This window comes from Nycticebus coucang, chromosome X (assembly GCF_027406575.1).
Source record: "Nycticebus coucang isolate mNycCou1 chromosome X, mNycCou1.pri, whole genome shotgun sequence".
Lineage (NCBI taxonomy): Eukaryota > Metazoa > Chordata > Mammalia > Primates > Lorisidae > Nycticebus > Nycticebus coucang.
The window spans coordinates 78,610,773-78,634,588 of NC_069804.1; the positions used below are offsets into that span (position 1 = coordinate 78,610,773).

Here is a 23,816-nt window from a genome sequence, read left to right on the forward strand (position 1 = left end):
AGAATCATGAGCTTTACACATTAAAATGTAAACGGGCAAACTTGAATAAAGGCACTACAAATAAGAATCACCAGAAATGACAGATAACTTAAGCAGATCTCAAAGATGCCAACACTAGAATTATCAAAAACTGGTTATAAAACACTCATGATTCAAAATTTAAAGAAATAAAATGCTCAAAAACAAATGTACATGGGTTGATACACAATGGTACATACTGATAGAGTTATAGTGATTGTTTCTGAATAGTATCACTCTGAGTCATTATTTCCTGTGTCATAACAGTTATCAAATACTTTGAATAACAGTAAAGTTCCTGGGAAACAGAAACTAAAAAATGTGACCTTGAAGATTTGAAAAATAGAAAGTACTTCAAATGAAAAAATATGGTTCCCAGTGGTTAACATAGCCTTTCCGGCGTTGTCTCAGTTACTGTGCCAAAACATTTATATTCTACATTTACCAAGTTTCGCAAATACCCCTGTAATATGCACCAAAATGTGTCAAATGGTTTATGAAGTGAGTGTATGATGCCCCATAATCATATCATTGTATACACTTATGATTTAATAAAAAAATTAAAAAAAAAAAATAAATAAAGGAAAACACAGCAAATCAAAGGAGACTGCAAAAAAAAAAAAAAAAAAAAAAGAAAAAATATGGTAACTCAAATGAAAACATAATAGACAGGTTTAGCAGCAAATTAGACACAGGTTAAAAAAAAAATTAGTGAACTGAAAGATAGAACAGAATAAATTAGCCAAAGTACATCGCAGACATATTACAAACATGGAAGACAGTTAAGAAAGAATTCTATACTTCCTAGGCTCACCACTAAAAGATTAGAAGAGGTAAATAATTTTCAGACTAGTAGAAAGGAGGAAATGCAATGTAAAAACAAAGGAGAATAATCTTTTCAATAAATGGTGCTGAAACAACTTGACATCTGAATGCAAAAAAAAATGTATCTAGACACATATTATAAATAAACCTTTCATAAAAACTAAATGAGGTGAGAGACAAGATGGCGGACTGAAGCCAGCTTTCAACAAAGGCTCCCGTCCAGAAGGAGAGTTAAGGGACAGGAATTTAGTAAGTATCCTGGTGGACTTGAGCCTCACCAAGAGAGAAGGCTGAAGAACGCACATCAACACCGCTGAGGCAAGTTGTGATCACAAGGACGCAAACAAAAGGTACAAAATCCACCACCAAGCGGACGGGAGTCCCCCTCCCCCATGAGACCGGCTCTGTAGCCCCACAATTGAACAAGTGGGCAGAAATTAAAGCCCCTCCCACTACACTCCACGGGAGAGACCTTCTAAAAACTGGACCTACCTCCCCTACTGGGGTGCCGTGGCATTCTCCTGCCGGACATAGGGCTGAATAAAACTTTGGGAATCCTTTGCCGGCAACCCTGAATCCCCGGCGCTCCCCTCCCGCCCACTGAGGTCTGGAGGCCTGTCCCCCAGGACTTCGGATCCTTGGGTGATTTCTCAAGGGGAGTGGACAGTCCCCGAGTTGCGTCTGGTCAGCATTGACTCTGAGGCGCGCCAAGTGAGGAGAGGGCACCGGGCTGAGGGGGAGTCACGCCTCGCGGCACTTCCCTGCGGTGCAGTGCACCAACCCTCCCCGGGCATACGGGGCCCAAGACTGAATCAGACTCTGGCCTCCCCGCTGAGAGCTAAGAACCCCTACTCTCACTCGGGGTCTGAGGGCCTATCCCCCAGGAGTTCGGCTCCTTGGGTGATTTCTCGAGGGGAGTGCACAGTGCCTGAGCTGCGTCAGGTCAGCGCTGACTCTGGGATACGTGAGCGAGGAGAGGGCACTCCGCTGAGGGGAAATCAAGCCTTGGCGGCACTTCCCTGCAGTGCAGTGCAGGAGCCCTCCCCGGGCACAAGACTGAATAAGACTCTGGCCTCCCCGCTGAGAGCTGAGAGCCCCTACTCTCACTCGGGGTCTGAGGGCCTATCCCTCCGGAGTTCGGCTCCTTGGGTGATTTCTCGAGGGGAGTGCACAGTGCCGGAGCTGCGTCAGGTCAGCGCTGACTCTGGGATACGTGAGCGAGGAGAGGGCACTCCGCTGAGGGGAAATCAAGCCTTGGCGGCACTTCCCTGCGGTGCAGTGCAGGAGCCCTCCCCGGACCGTAGTATTGCGTGAAACTGAATGAAACTCTAGCTTCCCCCCGCCCCACTCCCAATCCGGGTCTGGGCGCCCATCCCCCAAGAGTTCTGATTCTTGGGGGATCTCTTAAGGGGTGTGGACCCAGCACAAACTGCGGCCGCTCAGTGCTGACTCTGGGGCGCGGGACAGAGGAGAAAAGGGTCGCCTGAGTGCCCACACCAGAGCAGCAGTTCCCTGGAGGTAGATCAACAGCCGTTTTTTCTTTAACGGCAGAACGCTCACTTCTGGATATTCTGAGGCCACACCCCCTGTCTCCCTGGGCAACCAGAGGAGGCCACCTGTGTCACGACTCACAAACCCAGAAGCCTCCAGGGCGGGGCCGACCCAGAGAGGTGTTCAGACGCAATTCTCCAGCAGCAAAGACGTTTGAACTCAAAACAGCCCGTCTCCTGTAGGCGACGACAGGAACAGAGACAGAACCTCACAAAGTTGTCTGTTCTGTTCTGTTCTGTTAGCAGCATCCATCAGGGACGGGGCTAAGCCTGAGTGAACACCTCCTTCCCATCACCTGCATCAAACACTCAAAGATGTCAGGCCCCATCTCCTCCTGCTAGATAGCGGCAGTCTGCGGGGGCCTGGCAGACTTCCTCGCGATTCAGGCAGGTGCAAACCCCTGGAGTGTCTGTTCACTGCAGGCAACTGGGTTAGCCATCTGCAGAGATACCAGTGACTGGGTCCGACGGAGGGGCAAAGTGGGGAAGGAGACGTTAACCTTCCCAGACTGCTCTGTTTGCGGGGTGGCTCCTCCTGACTCCACGCTGCACTGGAGTGAGCTGTCTCAGAGGAGTCACCAGGCCCCTGTGATCCAGTTCCCAGAGACCTCTTGAACCCTTCCACCTGAGACAAGTGCCGATTGAGACAGTTGATTCGGACCTTTTGAACTGGGCTAATAGACTGAGGACTTTTCAGGTGGTGCCCTGGGTGTGCGATTGTAGGAAGGTTTGATTCTCCTTTTCCAACTGGGGCCAGAGGTGGGCAGGCGGGGTGACTTAATTGCTGATTTTTCCACACAGCTGAGACTTCAAGCCAGAGTAGAAGTTGCAATAGGATAGAACAGAAACCAGCTGAAAACAAGACAGAACCACTTTGCTCCACCACACCAGACAGGGCCCCAGTTTCTCAGGCCACAACACTGTACGGGCCCTCGATAAAACCCCAGGGGAAAAACCAAAGGGAGTAAACCATGGGGCGGAATCAGCGGAAAAACTCTGGTAACATGAATAACCAGAATAGATCAACCCCCCCAAGAAAAGATACGGCAGATGTGATTGAAGATCCCATTCATAAACAACTGGCTGAGATGTCAGAAGTCGAATTCAGAATTTGGTTTGCAGACAAGATTAATAAAATGGAATTAGGAATTCGTGGAGAAATTCAAAAACTGTCTCAAGAATTTAACGAATTTAAAGACAAAACCACCAAAGACTTAGACACACTGAAACAAGAACTTACAGCCCTCAAAGATATGAAAAATACAGTAGAATCCCTCAGTAACAGAATGGAGCAAGCAGAAGAAAGGATTTCTGACATTGAAGATAAAGTCTTCGAACGCTCCCAATCTCTCAAAGAGGAAGAGAAATGGAGAGCAAAAACGGATCACTCACTCAGAGAGCTCTCAGATAATTCGAAAAAACATAACATAAGGGTTATAGGAATTTCGGAGGCTGATGACGTGGCAGCCAAGGGCACAGAGGCCCTTCTACATGAAATTATGAAAGAAAATTTTCCAGACATGCCTAGAGAATCTGAAATTCAGATAGCAGACAGCTTCAGAACCCCAGCACGATTCAACCCCAAAAAGCCATCTCCCAGACATATCATAATTAGCTTCACTAAAGTTAACATGAAAGAGAAGATTCTCAAAGCAGCCCGGCGAAAGAAAACTATAACGTACAAAGGTAAGAATATTAGAATAACTGCAGATCTCTCTGCTGAAACTTTTCAAGCAAGAAGAGGCTGGTCATCAACTTTTAATCTCCTAAAGCAAAAAAACTTTCAACCCAGGATCTTGTATCCAGCTAAACTGAGTTTCATCTATGATGGAGAAATTAAATACTTCAATGACATTCATATGTTGAAAAAATTTGCCATAAGTAAACCAGCTCTTCAGGATGTTCTCAGACCTATCCTCCACAATGACCAACCCAATCCTATACCACAAAAGTAAACTCACTCAGAAACTTCGGATCAAACTCCAACTTCCACACTGGCGAAAGGATTAAAAATGTCCATTGGACCTTTGAAAAACTCGATACCCAAAATTCCACCAGACTTATCCTTACTCTCCATCAATGTGAATGGCTTAAACTGTCCTCTAAAGAGGCATAGGTTAGCTGACTGGATACAAAAACTTAAGCCAGATATTTGTTGCATACAAGAGTCACATCTCAACTTAAAAGACAAATACAGACTCAGGGTGAAAGGATGGTCATCCATATTTCAGGCAAATGGTAATCAGAAAAAAGCAGGTGTTGCAATTTTATTTGCAGATACAGTAGGCTTTAAACCATCAAAAGTAAGGAAGGACAAGAATGGTCACTTCATATTTGTTAAGGGTAATACTCAATATGACGAGATCTCAATTATTAATATCTATGCACCCAACCAGAATGCACCTCAATTTATAAGAGAAACTCTAACAGACATGAGTAACTTGATTTCCTCCAGCTCCATAATCGTTGGAGATTTCAACACTCCCTTGGCAGTGTTGGATCGATCCTCCAGAAAGAAGCTGAGCAAAGAAATCTTAGATTTAAACCTAACCATCCAATATTTAGATTTAGCAGACATCTACAGAACATTTCATCCCAACAAAACTGAATACACATACTTCTCATCAGCCCACGGAACTTACTCCAAAATTGATCACATTTTAGGTCACAAGTCTAACCTCAGTAAATTTAAAGGAATAGAAATTATTCCGTGCATCTTCTCGGACCATCATGGAATAAAACTTGAATTGAGTAACAACAGGAATCTGCATACCCATACAAAAACATGGAAGTTAAATAACCTTATGCTGAATGATAGCTGGGTCAGAGATGAGATTAAGAAAGAAATCACCAATTTTTTGGAACAAAATGACAATGAAGACACAAGCTATCAGAACCTCTGGGACACCGCAAAGGCAGTTCTAAGAGGGAAATTTATAGCACTGCAAGCCTTCCTCAAGAGAACGGAAAGAGAGGAAGTTAACAACTTAATGGGACATCTCACGCAACTGGAAAAGGAAGAACATTCCAACCCCAAACCCAGTAGAAGAAAAGAAATAACCAAAATTAGAGCAGAATTAAATGAAATTGAAAACAAAAGAATAATACAACAGATCAATAAATCAAAAAGCTGGTTTTTTGAAAAGGTCAATAAAATAGATAAACCTCTGGCCAACCTAATCAGGAAAAAAAGAGTAAAATCTCTAATATCATCAATCAGAAACAACAAAGACAAAATAACCACAGACTCATCAGAAATCCAAAAAATCCTTAATGAATATTACAAGAAACTTTATTCTCAGAAATATGAAAATCTGAAGGAAATAGACCGATACTTGGAGCACGCCACCTTCCAAGACTTAACCAGAATCAAGTGGAAATGTTGAACAGACCCATATCAAGTTCAGAAATAGCATCAACTATACAAAACCTCCCTAAAAAGAAAAGCCCGGGACCAGATGGTTTCACGTCAGAATTCTACCAAACCTTTAAAGAGGAATTAGTACCTATATTACTCAACCTGTTCCAAAATGTAGAAAAAGAAGGAAGACTACCCAACACGTTCTATGAAGCAAATATCACCCTGATCCCCAAACCAGGAAAAGACCCAACAAGAAAAGAAAATTATAGACCAATATCACTAATGAATATAGATGCAAAAATATTCAACAAGATCCTAACAAACAGAATCCAGCAACACATCAAACAAATTATACATCATGACCAAGTTGGTTTTATCCCAGGGTCTCAAGGCTGGTTCAATATACGTAAATCTATAAATGTAATTCAGCACATAAACAAATTAAAAAACAAAGACCATATGATTCTCTCAATTGATGCAGAAAAAGCTTTTGATAATATCCAGCATCCCTTCATGATCAGAACACTCAAGAAAATTGGTCTAGAAGGGACTTTTCTTAAACTGATAGAGGCTATCTACAGCAAACCCACAGCCAATATCATATTGAATGGAGTTAAATTGGAATCATTTCCACTCAGATCAGGAACCAGACAAGGCTGCCCATTGTCTCCATTGCTTTTCAACATTGTAATGGAAGTTTTAGCCACCGCAATTAGGGAAGAAAAGGCGATCAAGGGTATCCATATAGGGTCAGAAGAGATCAAACTCTCGCTCTTCGCAGATGATATGATTGTGTATCTGGAAAACACTAGGGACTCTACTACAAAACTCCTAGAAGTGATCAAGGAATACAGCAGCGTCTCAGGTTACAAAATCAACATTCATAAATCGGTAGCCTTTATATACACCAACAACAGTCAAATTGAAAAAGCAGTTAAGGACTCTATCCCATTCACAGTAGTGCCAAAGAAGATGAAATATTTGGGAATTTACCTAACAAAAGACGTGAAAGATCTCTATAAAGAGAACTATGAAACTCTAAGAAAAGAAATAGCTGAAAATGTTAACAAATGGAAAAACATACCATGCTCATGGCTAGGAAGAATCAACATTATCAAAATGTCCATACTACCCAAAGCAATATATACTTTCAACGCACTCCCTATTAAAGCTCCACTGTCATATTTTAAAGATCTTGAAAAAACATTACTTCGTTTTATATGGAATCAGAAAAAACCTCGAATAGCCAAGACATTACTCAGAAATAAAAACAAAACAGGAGGAATCACACTACCAGACCTCAGACTTTACTACAAATCGATAGTGATCAAAACAGCATGGTATTGGCACAAAAACAGAGAAGTAGATATCTGGAATAGAATAGAGAACCAAGAGATGAATCCAGCTACTTACCGCTATTTGATTTTTGACAAGCCAATTAAAAACATTCAGTGGGGAAAAGATTCCCTATTTAACAAATGGTGCTGGGTGAACTGGCTGGCAACCTGCAGAAGACTGAAATTAGACCCACACCTTTCACCATTAACTAAGATAGACTCTCATTGGATTAAAGATTTAAACTTAAGACATGAAACTATAAAAATACTAGAGGAGAATGCAGGGAAAACCCTTGAAGAAATTGGTCTGGGTGAGTATTTCATGAGGAGAACCCCCCGGGCAATTGAAGCAGCTTCAAAAATACACTACTGGGACTTGATCAAACTAAAAAGCTTCTGCACAGCTAAGAACACAGTAAGCAGAGCAAGCAGACAGCCCTCAGAATGGGAGAAGATATTTGCAGGGTATAACTCTGACAAAGGTTTAATAACCAGAATCCACAGAGAACTCAAACGCATCAGCAAGAAAAAAACAAGGGATCCCATCGCAGGCTGGGCAAGGGATTTGAAGAGAAACTTCTCTGAAGAAGACAGGCGCACGGCCTTCAGACATATGAAAAAATGCTCATCATCTTTAATCATCAGAGAAATGCAAATCAAAACTACTTTGAGATATCATCTAACTCCAATGAGACTAGCCTATATCACAAAATCTCAAGACCAGAGATGTTGGCGTGGATGCGGAGAAAAGGGAACACTTCTGCACTGCTGGTGGTAATGCAAATTAATACATTCCTTTTGGAGGGATATATGGAGAACACTCAGAGATCTAAAAATAGATCTGCCATTCAATCCTGTAATTCCTCTGCTGGGCATATACCCAGAAGACCAAAAATCACAACATAACAAAGATATTTGTACCAGAATGTTTATTGCAGCCCAATTCATAATTGCTAAGTCATGGAAAAAGCCGAAGTGCCCATCGATCCACGAATGGATTAATAAATTGTGGTATATGTATACCATGGAATACTATGCAGCCTTAAAGAAAGATGGAGACTTTACCTCTTTCATGTTTACATGGATGGAGCTGGAACATATTCTTCTTAGTAAAGTATCCCAAGAATGGAAGAAAAAATATCCAATGTACACAGCCCTACTATGAAACTAATTTGGGACTCTCACATGAAAGCTATAACCCAGCTACAACTTAACAATAGGGGGAAGTGGGAAAAGGGGGGGTGGGTAGAGGGAGGGGAATCGGTGGGATCACACCTGTGGTGCGTATTACAGGGGTATTTGCGAAACTTGGTAAATGTAGAATATAAATGTTTTGGCACAGTAACTGAGATAACGCCGGAAAGGCTATGTTAACCACTGGGATAAAAATGTGTCAAATGGTTTATGAAGTGAGTGTATGATGCCCCATAATCATATCATTGTATACACTTATGATTTAATAAAAAAATTAAAAAAAAAAAAAAAAAAAAAAAAACTAAATGAAAATGGATTATAACTTTAATGTAAACCCCCTAAGCTATGAAACTTTTAGAAGATAACATAGGAGAAAATCTAGGTGACCTTGGGTTTGGCAATGATATTTGAGACACAACATTAAAAGCATGACCGATAAAAAAAATGAAGTTGAACTTCATTAAAATTTTAAAATTCTGGTCTGTGAGAGATGTTAAGAGATTAAAAGACAAGCCACACATTGGGAAAAACATTTGCAAAATATCTGATTGATAAAGCCTTGGTATCCAAGATATATGTGCATAAAGAATGCTTAAAATTCAACAATAAAAACCAAGCAATGCAATTATAAAATGAGTAAAAGAACTGAAGAGACACCCTACCAAATAAGACATACAGATGGCAAATAAATAGACTCATAACGTCACACACCATTAGAGTTTTGCAAATTAAAACAACATTGAGAGATCACTATACATGTATTAGAGTGGCAAAAGTCCAATACACTGATATCTTATGCTGGCAATGATGTGAACCAACAGGAACTCTCAGAATGAAAACTGGTATGACCACTTTGGAAGACAGTTTGGTAGTTTCTTATAAAACCAAACATACTCTTGCCATAAAATCCAGCAGTTGTACAGGTATTTATCCAAATGAGTTGAAATCTAAGGTTTACACAAAAACTTCCACACAGATATTTACAGTAGCTTTATTTATAATTACCAAAATGTTGAGCAACCAAGATGTCCCTCAAAAGGCTAATGGATTAGGCGCTACAATTTCAAGAAGATCATGGTGGTGTAGTCTGCCAAGGACTTTACTGTCCTGACATTATCGAAGGCTCAATGAAAGACTCCAACAGTTATTCATAAACATTACCAAATTCATCAAATTATACATTTTTACATGAGAAAAGTCAAATTTACTCAACAGAATTACCATGACAGACTCTCACAAATTCTCACAGATTTCTACAAATTGGATGACATTCACCTACTCTATGCTGATTTGATGAATATTCTCTATGACAAGGACCGTTAAAAGTTGGCTCTAGGATGAATAAATATTGCCAAAAATCTAGTGGACAGTGTTGCTAAAGACTATGTGTGGCTTATGAAGTACAGTGACTTTCTATACCACTGTAAGCAGCTGAAGTGGGCCGGGTGGGACACATGTGCACTGTGATAAGAGGCAGAGGCAGAGCCTGGAGTACCTGGAGCAAGTGTGTCAGCATTTATCCCATATGCCAACTATTAATCCAAATACAAGGACTCTGTTTCTGTATGGGTACCCTAACGTTGGGAAACCCAGCTTCATCAATAAGGTGAGGAGAGCAGATGTGGATGTGCAGCCCTACTTGTTCATGACCAAGTCTATGTTTGTTGGGCATATGGATTACAAGTATCTGTGCTGGCAGGTTGTTGACACTCTGGGGATTTTGGATCACCCCTTGGAGGATTGGAACACCATTGAGATGCAGGCCATTATGGCCCTGGCCCACCTGCATGCCACAGTCCAGTGATTTGTCTGAGCAGAGTAGCCACGGGCTGAAGGAGCAGGTTGAAGCTCTTCCAGAACATCTGGCCCCTCTTCATCAACATGCTTCTTAGTTGGGTGGTGCATGTGGCTCAGGGAGTAGGGCACTAGCCTCATATACCAAGGGTGGCGGGTTCAAACCCAGCCCCAGACAAAGTGCAACAACAAAAAAATATAGCCAGGCTTTGTGGCGGGTGCTTGTGGTCCCAGCTACTCGGGAGGCTGAGGCAAGAGAATCGCCTAAGCCCAGGAGTTGGAGGTTCCTGTGATGCAAAAAAGCATGCCTCTTAGTTGTGGCAAACAAATGTGAGGTGAAGAGAATAGCTGAACTTTATGAAGATGATCAGAAAATATTCATGGATTTGCAGACTGAAGAATTCCCTGTGATAGAGACCAGCACCATGAGGGGAGAGTCATCAAGGTGAAAACAGAGGCTTGTAACGGCTTTTGGCTCATCTAGTGGAAACCAAAATGTAGGGAAATAAAGTGAACTAGGTGCTGAACAGACTGCATTTAGCCATCCTGAACAAGCAAGATGCTAAGGAGAGGCCCCTGTTCATCCCAGAAGGTGTGGTGGTATGCAGAAAGAGAATGGACATTGAGGAGCTCAAGAAGAATAGGGAATGAGATCTTGAGCTGAAAATGGGAGATGATTATATTTTGGATCTTCAGAAGTACTGGGATTTAATGAATTCTTCTGAAAAATGTGATAAGATACCAGAGATCTGAGAAGACCATAATATAGCTGATTATATTGATCCAGCCATCATGAAGAAATTGGAAGAGTTAGAAAAAGAAGAAGACCTAAGAACAGCAGCAGGAGAGTATGACAGTGAGTCTGAGAGTGAGAGCGATGAAATGGTGGAGATCTGACAGCTGGTGAAACAAATCAGAGAAAAAAAGTTGAAAATTCTGGAATCCAAGTAAAAAGATGCACAGGGACCCAGAATGCCTCAAACTGCTAAGAAGGTTCAGCAAGTGGTTCTGGAGAATGAGATGCATAGTCTTAGTGTTGTCATGGGTGGAAAAGATGATGCACACTACACAGTCTAGGCAAGAAGGTCTTGGAGTGCCACCTGGAAGAGAAAGGAGGAAGACTCTATTCCACCCTCTTCTGTGGTCTGGAGTAAGAGCTTCTCTCAAACTCCACGTGACGTTTCTGGTCTGCAGAATGTCAAGATGGTGAAGAAAGCCAAGATGATGATGAAGAACATTCAGAAGAAAATGAACCACCTGGGCAAGAGAGGTAAGGTGGACAGGCACATGTTTGACATGAAGCTCAAGCACTTGTTCTCCAGGGAGAGGAAAGCTGGTAAAAATAACAGGAGATAGTGGCCTCCCCCGAGAGGGTGGACAGACTCTTGCTGTCAGTTTCTTGCTTTGGTCTGATGTTTCATAAAATGGGAGTTGTAATTTGTAAGCTGAGAAATACAACAAACATAACTGAAGTACTTGTTCTTTGCCAAAAACTGGTTAAGCCTGTTGATGCAGGAATTTTTATTACTGCATATTTCAGCTATTTTAGTAGACAATCCTGCATTTAACAGAGTATTGATTGCTTCAGATTTGCAGAACTGGAGTGATTATTAGGATGAATATGTTGTTTTTGATAGAGAAGAACCTCATTTTTCTCCAAAGAGGGAACTTGTGCTTCATTGCACATGAATAGTCCTTTCTATGAAGAAGGAATCTCTACCTGGCGTGGGCAGAAGGCTCCTGTCATCACTGCAGGGGTTGGAGGGAGCAGTTTGTGAGAGTCACAACCCTGTGCTTAAAATACTCTATTAAATTATTTTCCAGTCAAAAAAAAAAAGAAAAGAAAAAAGGTTAATGGATTAACACATTCAGATAATGGAATACTATTCATTACTGAAAAGAAATGTACTATAAAGCCATGAAAAGACATGAAGAAACAAGAGAGATGTAAATATCCTAAACAAAATATTAGCAAACCAATCTCACTAAAATAATAACATCATGACTGAATTGAGCTTTTTCTAGGATTTTAAGGTTGATTTAAACCAAAACTCCATTTATATAATTCAATTCACTGGCAACTTAAAGCAGAAAAATATCATATGATTATCTCAACAAAATGAAACAGAAAATCTCTTAACAAATGAGCCACTGACAAGCACTTTCTTAATCTGATGTATGGTACTTGCACAAGGTTGAATATTGTCCCTTCAAAATTCATGCCTATCATAGGTCACAGAGTGTGATCTTATTTAGAAAAAGAATCTTTGTAGATATAATCAAGTTAAGATAAGGTCATAATGGCTAAGATGGCCTTAATCCAATCACTGGTCTCCATATAAGAAGGGGGAAATTTGGGCATGGACACAGAAAATACCACATAAAGACAGAAGGAACAGCAATAATGCCATGCGATGACAGAGGCAGAGATTGGAGCGAAGAATCTGCAAATCAAGGTTTATTGGCAAACATTAGAAGCCAGGAAGGAGCAAGGAAAGATTGCCTATTAGAGACTTCAGAGAAAGCATGGTCTCACTGACACCTTGATTTTGGACTTCTAGCCTCCAGAACTGTAAGAGAATAAATTTTTATTGTTTTAAGAGACCCATTTTGAATCAACAAAGCAAAAAGACAATCTATGGAATGTGAGAAGATATTTGCATGATACCCATGTGACAAAGGACTGATAACCAGAATCTACAAAGAACTCAAGCAAATCAACAGGAAAAAAAATCAAACAACCCCATTAAAAATTGGGCAAGAGACATGAACAAGAAATTTTCTTACAAAGATTGACTCATGGCCAAAAAACACATGAAAAAAAACTCATCATCTCTAATCATCAGAGAAATACAAATCAAAACCACATTGAGATATCACCTAATCCCAGAGAGAATTGGTCATATCATAAGGTCTCAACACAACAGATGCTGGCGTGGATGCAGAGAGAAAGCAACACTTATCCATTGTTGTTGGGTGGGATTGCAAACTTGTACAACCTCTATGGAAAGCAGTATAGAGATTCCTAAAAGAACTTAAAGTAGACCTATTATTTGATACTGCAATCCCATTACCAGGTATTTACCCAAAGGAATAAAAGGCATTCTGTCACAAAGACACTTGTACTCAAATGTTCATAGCAGCACAATTCACAATCACAAAGATGTGGAAACAACCTGAGTGCCCTGCAGCACATGAATGGATCAATAAATTGTGGTGCATACGTGCCATGGAATATTATTCAGCCATAAAAAGATGAGTATTATGTATCTTTTGCAATAACATAGATGGAACTGGAGACCATTCTCCTTAGTGAAGTATCACAAGAATGGAAAAGCAAACACCACATATACCCAGTACTGAATTGGAACTAGTAGATTAACACTTACATGTTCACATGAAATAAAAACTCAATGAAATTCAAGCGAAGGAGGAGGCAAAGGGTTGGGTAAATTCCCACTCAAAGGGTACATTGCACAGGTATATGGCATACTACCTGGATGTAGGACATACCTTCTAATCAAACTTAATCTTACAAATGCAAACTATGAAATTTAATCATTTGTACCCCCATATCAATCTTAAATTATTTTTTAAAAGCATATATATGCAAACCTGTAAAAAAGAGAGAGAGAGAGACCCAGTTTGTAGAACTTTGTGATAGCAGCCCTGGGAAACAAATATAGTATTTATAAAACAACAACAACAACAAAATACCACCCTAAAGCAAGTATTATACTTAATGGTAATTTATAGTAAATAAATACATAAAGCATATTGGACCCCCCCCAAAATAAGAAAATTGTCAGTTGATATGACTGAATATATAGATAACACAGAAGAATTTACAAGTAAATGATTACAATTATCAAGAGACTTTAGGGCCAGGTGCAGAGTGGGTTAGGCCTTTAACTTTGGGAGGCTAAGGCAGGAGGACTGCTTGAGGCCAGGAGTTCAAGACCAGCCTGAGCAGCATAGTGAGATCTCATTTCTACAAAAAAATAAACAAAATTAGATGGACCTGGTGGCAGATGGCTATAGTCCCAACTACTCAAGAGTCTAAGGAGTGAGGATCACTTGAACCTAGGAGCTTGAGGTTGCAATGAGCTATGATTGCACCACTGCACTCCAGCTTAGGTGACAGATCAACACCCTGTCTTGAAAAAATATTAAAACAAAAGAAATGAAGATGCCCAAAGTGATCTATAGATTCTACGTAATCCCAATGAAAATCCCAAGGCATTTTTTTCATTAGAAAGAAAATCTCATTCTAAAATTAATATGGAATCTCAACAGACCCTGAGTAGCCAAGAACAATTTTAAAAAAGAACAAAGTTGGAGCACTGACACTTCCTAATGTCACAACTTTGCTAGGTACAAAACTATAGTAATCAAAACAATATAGTACCGGGATATTGACAAATATATAGACCAACGAAATATAACAGAGAGCCCAGAAATAAACACTCATATATATGATCAAGTGGTTTTTGACAACAATGCCCAGACCATTCAATTGAAAAACGAAAGTCTTTTGAACAAATGGTGCTAGGCAAAAAGGATGTCTCCATGCAAAAGAATGAAGTTGGACATGTACCTTATATCATACATAAGAATTAACCCCAAATGGATTAAAGGCCTAACTGTAAGAGCTAAAACTAAAAAAGCCTTAGAACAAAATGTATAGAAAAGTCTTCATGGTCAGGAGCAGTGGCTCATGCCTGTAATTCTAGCACTCTGGGAGCTGAGACAGGATTCTTTCAGCTCAGGGGTTCAAGACCAGCCTGAGCAAGAATTAGACCCTGTCTCTACTAAAAATAGAAAAATTATCTGGGCATAGTGGTGCATTCTGGTCATCTGAGCTACTTGAGAGGCTGAGACAAGAAGATTGCTTAAGCCCAAGAGACTGAGTTGCTTTGAGCTATGATAATGCCATGGCACTCTACCCAGGGCAAAAGAGTGAGACACGTTCTCAAAAAACGAAGAAGTCATCATAATGTTGGATTTGGCAATGATTTCTTGGATATGACACCCAAAGGGCAGTCAACAAAAACATAGTCAGATAAATGGACTTCATCAAAATTAAAAAAAAAAATCATCTGTGCTTCAGAAGACACTATGAAGAAAAACGCAACACACAGGATAAAAGAAAATATATGGCAGACATATATTGGTAAAGGGTTAATATTTAGAATATGTAAAGAATTCCTACAATGCAACAGCTATAAAATAAACAACCCAATTAAAAATGGGCAAAGGATTTGAATTGACTTTTCTCTAAAGAAGATATACAAATGACTGATAAGCACATGCAAAGATGCTCAACATCACTAGTTATTAGAGAAACACAAATAAAAAACAAAGTAAGAGACCACTTCACACCAATTAGCATGGCTATTCTCAAAAAATCAGAAAATAATTAGTGTTGACTAGGATGTGGAACAATTCGAACACTTCTGCATTGGTGGGAATGTAAAATGATGCCACCATTAAGGAAAACAGTATGGTGGTTGCTGAAAACATTAAACACAGAATTACCATTTTCTGTCTATAAGAAACACACCTGGCTTCAAAAGACAAATTAAAACTCCGAGTCAAGGGTTAAAAGACAATTTTTCAGGCAAATGGAATTCAGAAGAAAAGAGGAGTTGCAATATTATTTTCAGATACATGTGCATTTAAAGCAACTAAAGTTAAAAAAAAACAAAGATGGTCACTTTATATTGGTCAAGGGAAAAATACAAGAAAACATTTCAATTCTAAATATTTATGCACCCAATTTAAATGCTCCCAGATTCTTGAAACAGACCTTACTCAGTCTGAGCAATATGATATCCGATAATACCATAGTAACAGGGGAATTTAATACTCCTCTTACAGAGCTGGACAGATCCTCTAAACAGAAATTAAACAAAGATATAAGAAATTTAAATGAGACCCTAGAACAACTCAGCTTGATAGAGGCACATAGATCACTCCATCCCAAAGATAAAGAATATACCTTCTTCTTTTCACCCCATGGAACATTCTTCAAAATTGATCATATCCTGGGACACAAAACAAATATCAACAGAATCAAAAGAATTGAAAATTTTACCTTGTATCTTCTCAAACCATAAGGCACTACAGGTGAAACTCAACTCTAACAAAAACGTTCAACCCCACACAAAGGCATGGAAATTAAATAACCTTCTGTTAAATAACAGATGGGTACAGGAAGAAATAAAACAGAAAATCATTATTTCCTTGAGCATAACAACAATGAAGACACAAGCTACCAAAACCTGTGGGATACTGCAAAAGCAGTTTTGAGAGGAAAATTTATCATTTTAGATGCCTACATTAAAAAAAACAGAAAAAGCGCATCAACAAACTCACAAGCCATCTTATGGAATTGGAAAAATAAGAACAATCTAAGCATAAACCCAGTAGAAGAAAATAAATATCCAAAATCAAATCAGAGATCAATGAAATTGAAAACAAAACAATCATTCAGAGAATTGACAAAACAAGGAGTTGGTTTTTTAAAAAAAATAAATAAAATAGATAAACCATTGGCCAGACTAATGAGAAATAGAAAAGTAAAATCTCTAGTAACCTCAATCAGAAATGATAAAGGGGAAATAACAACTGATCCCACAGAGATACAAGAGATCATCTCTGAATACTACCAAAAACTCTATGCCCAGAAATTTGACAATCTGAAGGAAATGGATCAATATTTGGAATCACACCCTCTCTCTAGACTTAGCCAGGAAGAAATAGAGCTACTGAACAGACCAATTTCAAGCACGGAGATTAAAGAAACAATAAAAAAGCTTCCAACAAAAAAATTCCTTGGTCCAGATAGCTTCACACGAGAATTTTATCAAACCTTCAAAAAAGAGATTATTCCTGTACTGCAGAAGTTATTCCAAAAAATTGAGGAGAAAGGAATCTTCCTCAACATGTTCTATGAAGCAAACATCACCCTGATAGCAAAACCAGGAAAAGACCCAACCAAAAAGGAGAATTTCAGACCAATTTCACTCATGAATATAAATGCAAAATTTTTCAACAATATCCTAGCCAATTGATTACAGCTTATCATCAAAAAAGTCATATATCATGATCAAGTAGGTTTCATCCCAGGGATGCAAGGCTGGTTTAACATATGCAAGTCCATAAACGTTATCCACCGTATTAACAGAGGCAAAAATAAAGATCACATGATCCTCTCAATAGATGCAGAAAAGGCATTCGATAAAATCCAGCATCTTTTTCTAATTAGAACACTGAAGAGTATAGACATAGGTGGCACATTTCTAAAACTGATTGAAGCTATTTATGACAAACCCATAGCTAATATTTTACTGAATGGAGTAAAACTGAAAGCTTTTCCTCTTAAAACTGGAACCAGACAAGGTTGTCCTCTGTCACCTTTATTACTCAACATAGGGCTGGAAGTTCTATCCAATACAATTAGGCAAGACAAGGAAATAAAGGGAATCCAAATGGGAGTACACAGGAGGTCAAACTCTCCCTCTTTGCTGATGACATGATCTTATACTTAGAGAATTCCAAAGACTCAACCACAAGTCTCTTGGAAGTCATCAAAAAATACAGTAATGTTTCAGGATATAAAATCAATGTCCACAAGTAAGTAGCCTTTGTATACGCCAATAACAGTCAAGATGAGAAGTTAATTAAGGACACAACTCCCTTCACCATAGTTTCAAAGAAAATGAAATACCTAGGAATATATCTAATTAAGGAGGTGGAGAACTGCTATAAAGAAAATTATGAAATCCTCAGAAAGGAAATAGCAGAGGATATTAACAAATGGAAGAACATACCATGCTCATGGATGGGAAGAATCAACATTGTTAAAATGTCTATATTTCCCAAAGCAATCTACCTATTCAATGCCATTCCTAATTAAAATACCAACATGGTACTTTCAAGATTTGGAAAAAATGATTCTGCGTTTTGTATGGAACCAGAAAAAGTCCTGTATAGCTAAGGCAGTTCTTAATAATAAAAATAAAGCTGGGGGCATCACCATACCAGATTTTAGGCTGTACTACAAAGCCATAGTGGTCAAGACAGCATAGTACTGGCACAAAAATAGAGACATAGACACTTGGAATCAAATAGAAAACCAGGAAATGAAACTGACATCTTACAATCACCTAATCTTTGATAAACCAAACAAGAACATACCTTGAGGTAAAGACTCCCTATTCAATAAATGGTATTGGGGGGCGGCGCCTGTGGCTCAGCGGAGTAGGGTGCTGGCCTCATATGCCAGAGGTGGCAGGTTCAATCCCAGCCCTGGCCATAAACTGCAAAAAAAAAAAAAAAAAAAAAAAAAAAATGGTATTGGGAGAACTGGGTATCCATATGTGAAACACTGAAACTGGACCCACACCTTTCCCCACTCACAAAAATTGATTCAAGATGGATAAAGGACTTAAATTTAAGGCATGAAACAATAAAAATCCTCAAAGAAAGCAGAGGAAAATCACTGGAAGATATTGGCCTAGGGAAAGACTTCATGAAGAGGACTGCCATGGCAATTGCAACAACAAAAATAAACAAATGGGATTTCATTAAACTGAATGGATTAACAAGCTGTGGTATATGTATACCATGGAATACTATTCAGCTATTAAAAAAAATGGAGACTTTATATCCTTTGTATTAACCTGGATGGAAGTGGAAGACATTATTTTTTAGTAAAGCATCACAAGAATGGAGAAGCATGAATGCTATGTACTCAATTTTGATATGAGGACAATTAATGACAATTAAGGTTATGGGGGGTAGGAAAAGCAGAAAGAGGGATGGAGGGAGGGGGGTGGGGCCTTGGTGTGTGTCACACCTTATGGGGGCAAGACATGATTGCAAGAGGGACTTTGCCTAACAATTGCAATCAGTGTAACCTGGCTTACTGTACCCTCAGTGAATCCCCAACAATAAAAAATTAATTAATTAATTAAAAAAAAAGAAAGTGCACTTTCAACTTATGATGGGTTTATCCATATTTAATCCCATGGTAAATGGAGGAGTGTACAAAATGCATATTGCTTTCACAACATTATGAGGTTGAAAAATCCTAAGTCAAATACTGTAAGTCAGGTGCTGTCTGTACTGTCATCCCTCAGTATCCATGAGGATTGGTTCCAGGACCTCTGCAGTTATCAAAATCTGTAGATGTTCAAGTTCTTTATACATATAATGTGTTGTAGTGTTTGAATATAACCTACACATATCCTCTTGTATATGTATTTTTTCTTTTTAGAGAGGAGGCTCTCACTGTTGCCCAGGCTGGAGTATAGTGGAACAATCATAGCTCACTGCAGCCTCAAAATTCTGGCCTCAAACAATCCTCCTGACTCAGCTTCCCAAGAGTAAACCCTCTTGTATACTTTAAATCATCTTTAGAATACTAATAATACCTAATACAATGTGAATAGTTGTTATACTGTATTGCATATTTGTTTTTGTTGTTACATTGTTATTTTAATTTTTCCCAAATATTTTCAATCTGTGGTTGGTTGAATCCGCAAATTTTGGAGGGCTAACTGTATTGTACATATGTTCTAGCCACAGCCGAATAGAGGGTAATTGACACGTTTCTCCTCCTGTACATTGATTAAACCTAATTTGAGTCAACTCTTAGTATTGTTGGCTTATGTTCAGCTTATAGTCAACAAAAATCCCCAAGTGTTTCACATGTGCTGCTATTAAGGCTCCATTTTAACTGTTCTGTTTCTGTACAGTTCAGTTTGGGGGATCCAAGTATGAGTAGGATGTGTTGTTGATTCCTGCTTATCTTCATCTTGCTAGAATAGGCTTATTGGTACCTTCAGACATAATTGTGTCTTCTAACATCAGGCGCTCTTTTTAGCTTCAGGCCATATGTACATTCAATCATTATTCACAAAAATCACACATTTACCTATTCCTATTCTACGTTCATGTGCCATCTACCACACAATTTGATGCTTGATTTGTACATTGTCTTTTATTGCTTTCTAATTATTTTATACATGTAAATATTGTTTCTGCATTAATATTTTAGCCTCATCTGTAGAATACATCAGGTCTGTTGTTCTACTTATTCTATAGTACAGCCTACAGACTAGGCATTCAATAAATATGTGTTGACATAACTTATTCTCTCTCTCCCTCCCTTCCTCCCTTCATTCTCTCTCTCTCTGTCTCTCTCTCTCTCTCTCAACAGAGTCTCACTTTGTTGCTCTCCCTGGGTAGAATGCCATGACATCATAGCTCACAGCAACCTCAAACTCCTGGGCTCAAGTGATCTTTCTTGCTTCAGCCTCCTGAGTTGCTGGGACTATAGGTGCCTGCCAGATATTTTTTCTATTGTTACTAGAGATTGGGTCTCAATCTCCTAAGCTCAAGCTATCCACCCACCTCAGCCTTCTAGAGTGCTAGGATTATAGGCATAAACCACCATGCCAAGCCAACATGACTTGTTTTCTTTTACATCCATACAGATGCATTTGTGGGAAAAGTATACTGACCTAATTACAAAATAAATTCAGTCTCAAAGCTGCAGATGCTGGCATGGATGCAGAAAGAAGGTAACACTTATACACTGTTAATGGGATTACAAACTAATACAGCCTTTCTGGAAAGAAGTATGAAGAATCCTCAATGTGCTAAAAGTAGACCTTCCATATGATCCCACAATCCCATTAGTAGGTATCCACCCAGAAGAAAAAAAATCATTTTATTATAAGGACTTAAATGATTCATGGTCACAAAGAAGTCAGAAACAACACAAGGGCCCATCAACCCATCAATGGATTAATAAACTGCAGTATCGGGCCACTCCTGTGGCTCAAGGAGTAGGGCGCCGGCCCCATACACTGGAGGTGGTGGGTTCAAACCTGGCCCTGGCCAAAAACTGGAAATAAATAAATAAATAAACTGTGGTACATGTATACCATGGAATACTATTCAGCCATAAAGAAAGATGGAGAGTTTACATCTTTTGTATTTATCTGGAAGGATTTGGAGAATGGAAAAGCAAGCAAGCAATGTATTCCATATTAATATCAAACTAGTAGATGAACAACTATATGACCACACAAGAGAAAAACACATTTAAATTTAAGAAGGGGAGAGGGGGAAGAAGGGAAGGGGTGTGGTAAGCTCTTACCTGTCAGGTACAATGTAAGGAATATATGGCACACATGCTGGGTGAAGGGCTCAACTGTAACTTGGACTCTATCTAACAAATACAATGTAACCTAATTATATGTACTCTTATATTAATCTGAAATTTTTTTAAAACGGGAAAAATTACAAAATAACTTCAAAATCAGTGACAAGCTGATATAGTACAAAGGCTACAGTGCCATCTAGTGAACATTGCTTGTTTACATCTGCTGACCACAGCTCAATTTCAGTCCTATAAATGAAAGGGTGAGACTTTTAAGAACTTTATATAGTGCTGGGTGTGGTGGCTCACACCTGTAATCCTAGCACTCTGGGAGGCCAAGATGGGTGGATTGTTCTGAGCTCACAGGTTTGAGATCAGCCTGAGCAAGATTGAGACTCCATCTCTAAAAATAGCCAGATGTTATGGGGGCACCTGTAGTCCAAGATACTCAGGAGGCTGAGTCAAGAGAATTGCTTGAGCCCAAGAGTCGGAGGTTGCTGTGAGCTATGACACCATAGCACTCTACTGAGGGTGACAAAGTGAGACTCAGTCTCAAAAAAAAAAAAAAAGAAATTTATATAGTAAATAGAAACAATATATAACTACCACATGATACATACCCTGTTTCCCCAAAAATAAGACAGTGTCTTATTTTAAGGTGTGCTCCCAAAGATGCTAGGTCTTATTTTCAGGGGTCTTATCTTTCCTGTAAGTAGGTCTTATTTTCAGAGGATGTCTTATTTTCGGGGAAACAGGGTAGTTGTATTCCCTTTAGGTCGTATATTCTATAAATAATCTCTTTTTTTTTCTGGCTGTTGAGTTTTACGGCCGTTCTATGATTTGAAATCACAATTTAATCAATCTATGGTAGTACTAATGACATCCATGGAAACTGCAGTTGCAAGCTGAGGATGGAATTTTTTGGTATTGAGTTAGAGTATCAAGTTGTAAATTCCCATTAACTTACACAGACCACCACCAAAACAATCCATTACCCATCCATTAACTAATAACATTTTATTATGGCTTGCAAAAAACTCTCATTGTATCCAGGTGCCATAAGTTGTTTCTAGACTTAGAACACAAGCTCATTTCCCTTGTGCTTAAGTTCATTCAAGCCCATAATTTGCACAAACCAAACACTTAAAAATTCTCAAAAATGGTCTCTCTCTCACCTCTGCCCCTTCAAAAGAAGAACCCACTTCCAAGTCTCTTTGAAAGTGCTCTAAACATTCTCCTTGTTCTTCCTAAATAAAATTTCTCTTTGTTACACTGAAAGCAAAATCCTCAAAAATACAGCAAATTAGGATACTGAGTTTGAGGTACTATAAAATCCCCAAGGGCAGAACTGATGTCTATGAAAACAAAATTGTTTAGTATTATCTCATGCAAAGTACTGAGCTATCTCAATGGATAATGACAATTTAAATATATGTGATTATATAGTTTAGAAAATAAACCAAAGAAATTACCTACAATTAGCATTATTATCTCAAAGAATGTTGCCAAATGTGTGAGCTAATGACTGTCATTTATTAACTAAAAGTTCAGAGGAATTTATTCCCCAAACCAACTGATTCACTCAAATTAACTTCTGGCCTATAATACAATATTTCATTGTAAAGGAAAATTAAATAGAACATGTTTCACTCTCCCCAAGAGAAAGGAGCTAAGCATGAGAAAGTAATAGTGGGGTGATTTTTAATAATATAATCTCATTCAATTCTGAGAATCAAAGGGCAGTCACAGATTTTGATTGCTATTAATTTCCAATCATGTATAGTAGCAAGGATAGAAATAGATTGTGCACAAATGTACAATTATAATATGGACAAATGCTCAACATCACTAATCATTGGGGAAATGCAAATTAAAACACAGTGAGGGTCGGCACCCGTAGCTCAGTGGTTAGGGCGCCAGACACATACACCGGGGATGACACTTTCAAACCCAGCCCGGGCCTGATAAACAACAATGCCAACTACAACAACAAAAAAGCCAGGTGTTGTGGTGGGTGCCTGTAGTCCCAGCTACTTGGGAGCCTGAGGCAAGAGAATCACTTAAGCCCAAGAGTTTGAGGTTGCTGTGAGCTGTGATGCCATGGCATTCTGCAGAGGGCAACAAAGTGAGACTCTGTCTGAAAAAAAGTGGTGGAGGAGGAATTCTGGGGAGATTGCTGACTGGTAGCAACCCTCGGCAGAGTCTCCTGACCAGAGGGAGAAAAATTGGATGGAATCAGACTCTATGAAGCCAAAGGTGGGGAGCTGAGCCAAGAAAAATGTTTGGCAAGCTGTGACTCCAAGGAAGAGCATTCAAGAAAACAAATTACAGGTACAAAGCCCATCAACTAGAGGACAGGAGGCCCCTCCCCTGAGCAGGAGGCCTGCCTCAGGCTATCTGTGAATGAGCAGGGAACAAAAGACCTCTTATTTTACCTCACTCCAGCTGCTGCTAAACTCCAGGTCTCTTTCTCCAGGGAGGTCCCACTTATGAACCTAGATACCATCCCTCCAGGCATAAAATTGAATAGATATTTTCCCCCACAAGTCTAAACTCCCAGT

General features: G+C 39.2%; 1 pseudogene; it reads left to right on the forward strand.

The window, feature by feature from the left end:
* Positions 1–9,338: 9,338 nt before the first annotated feature.
* On the forward strand, positions 9,339–11,435 carry LOC128577262 (GTP-binding protein 4-like; annotated as a pseudogene).
* Positions 11,436–23,816: the final 12,381 nt, after the last annotated feature.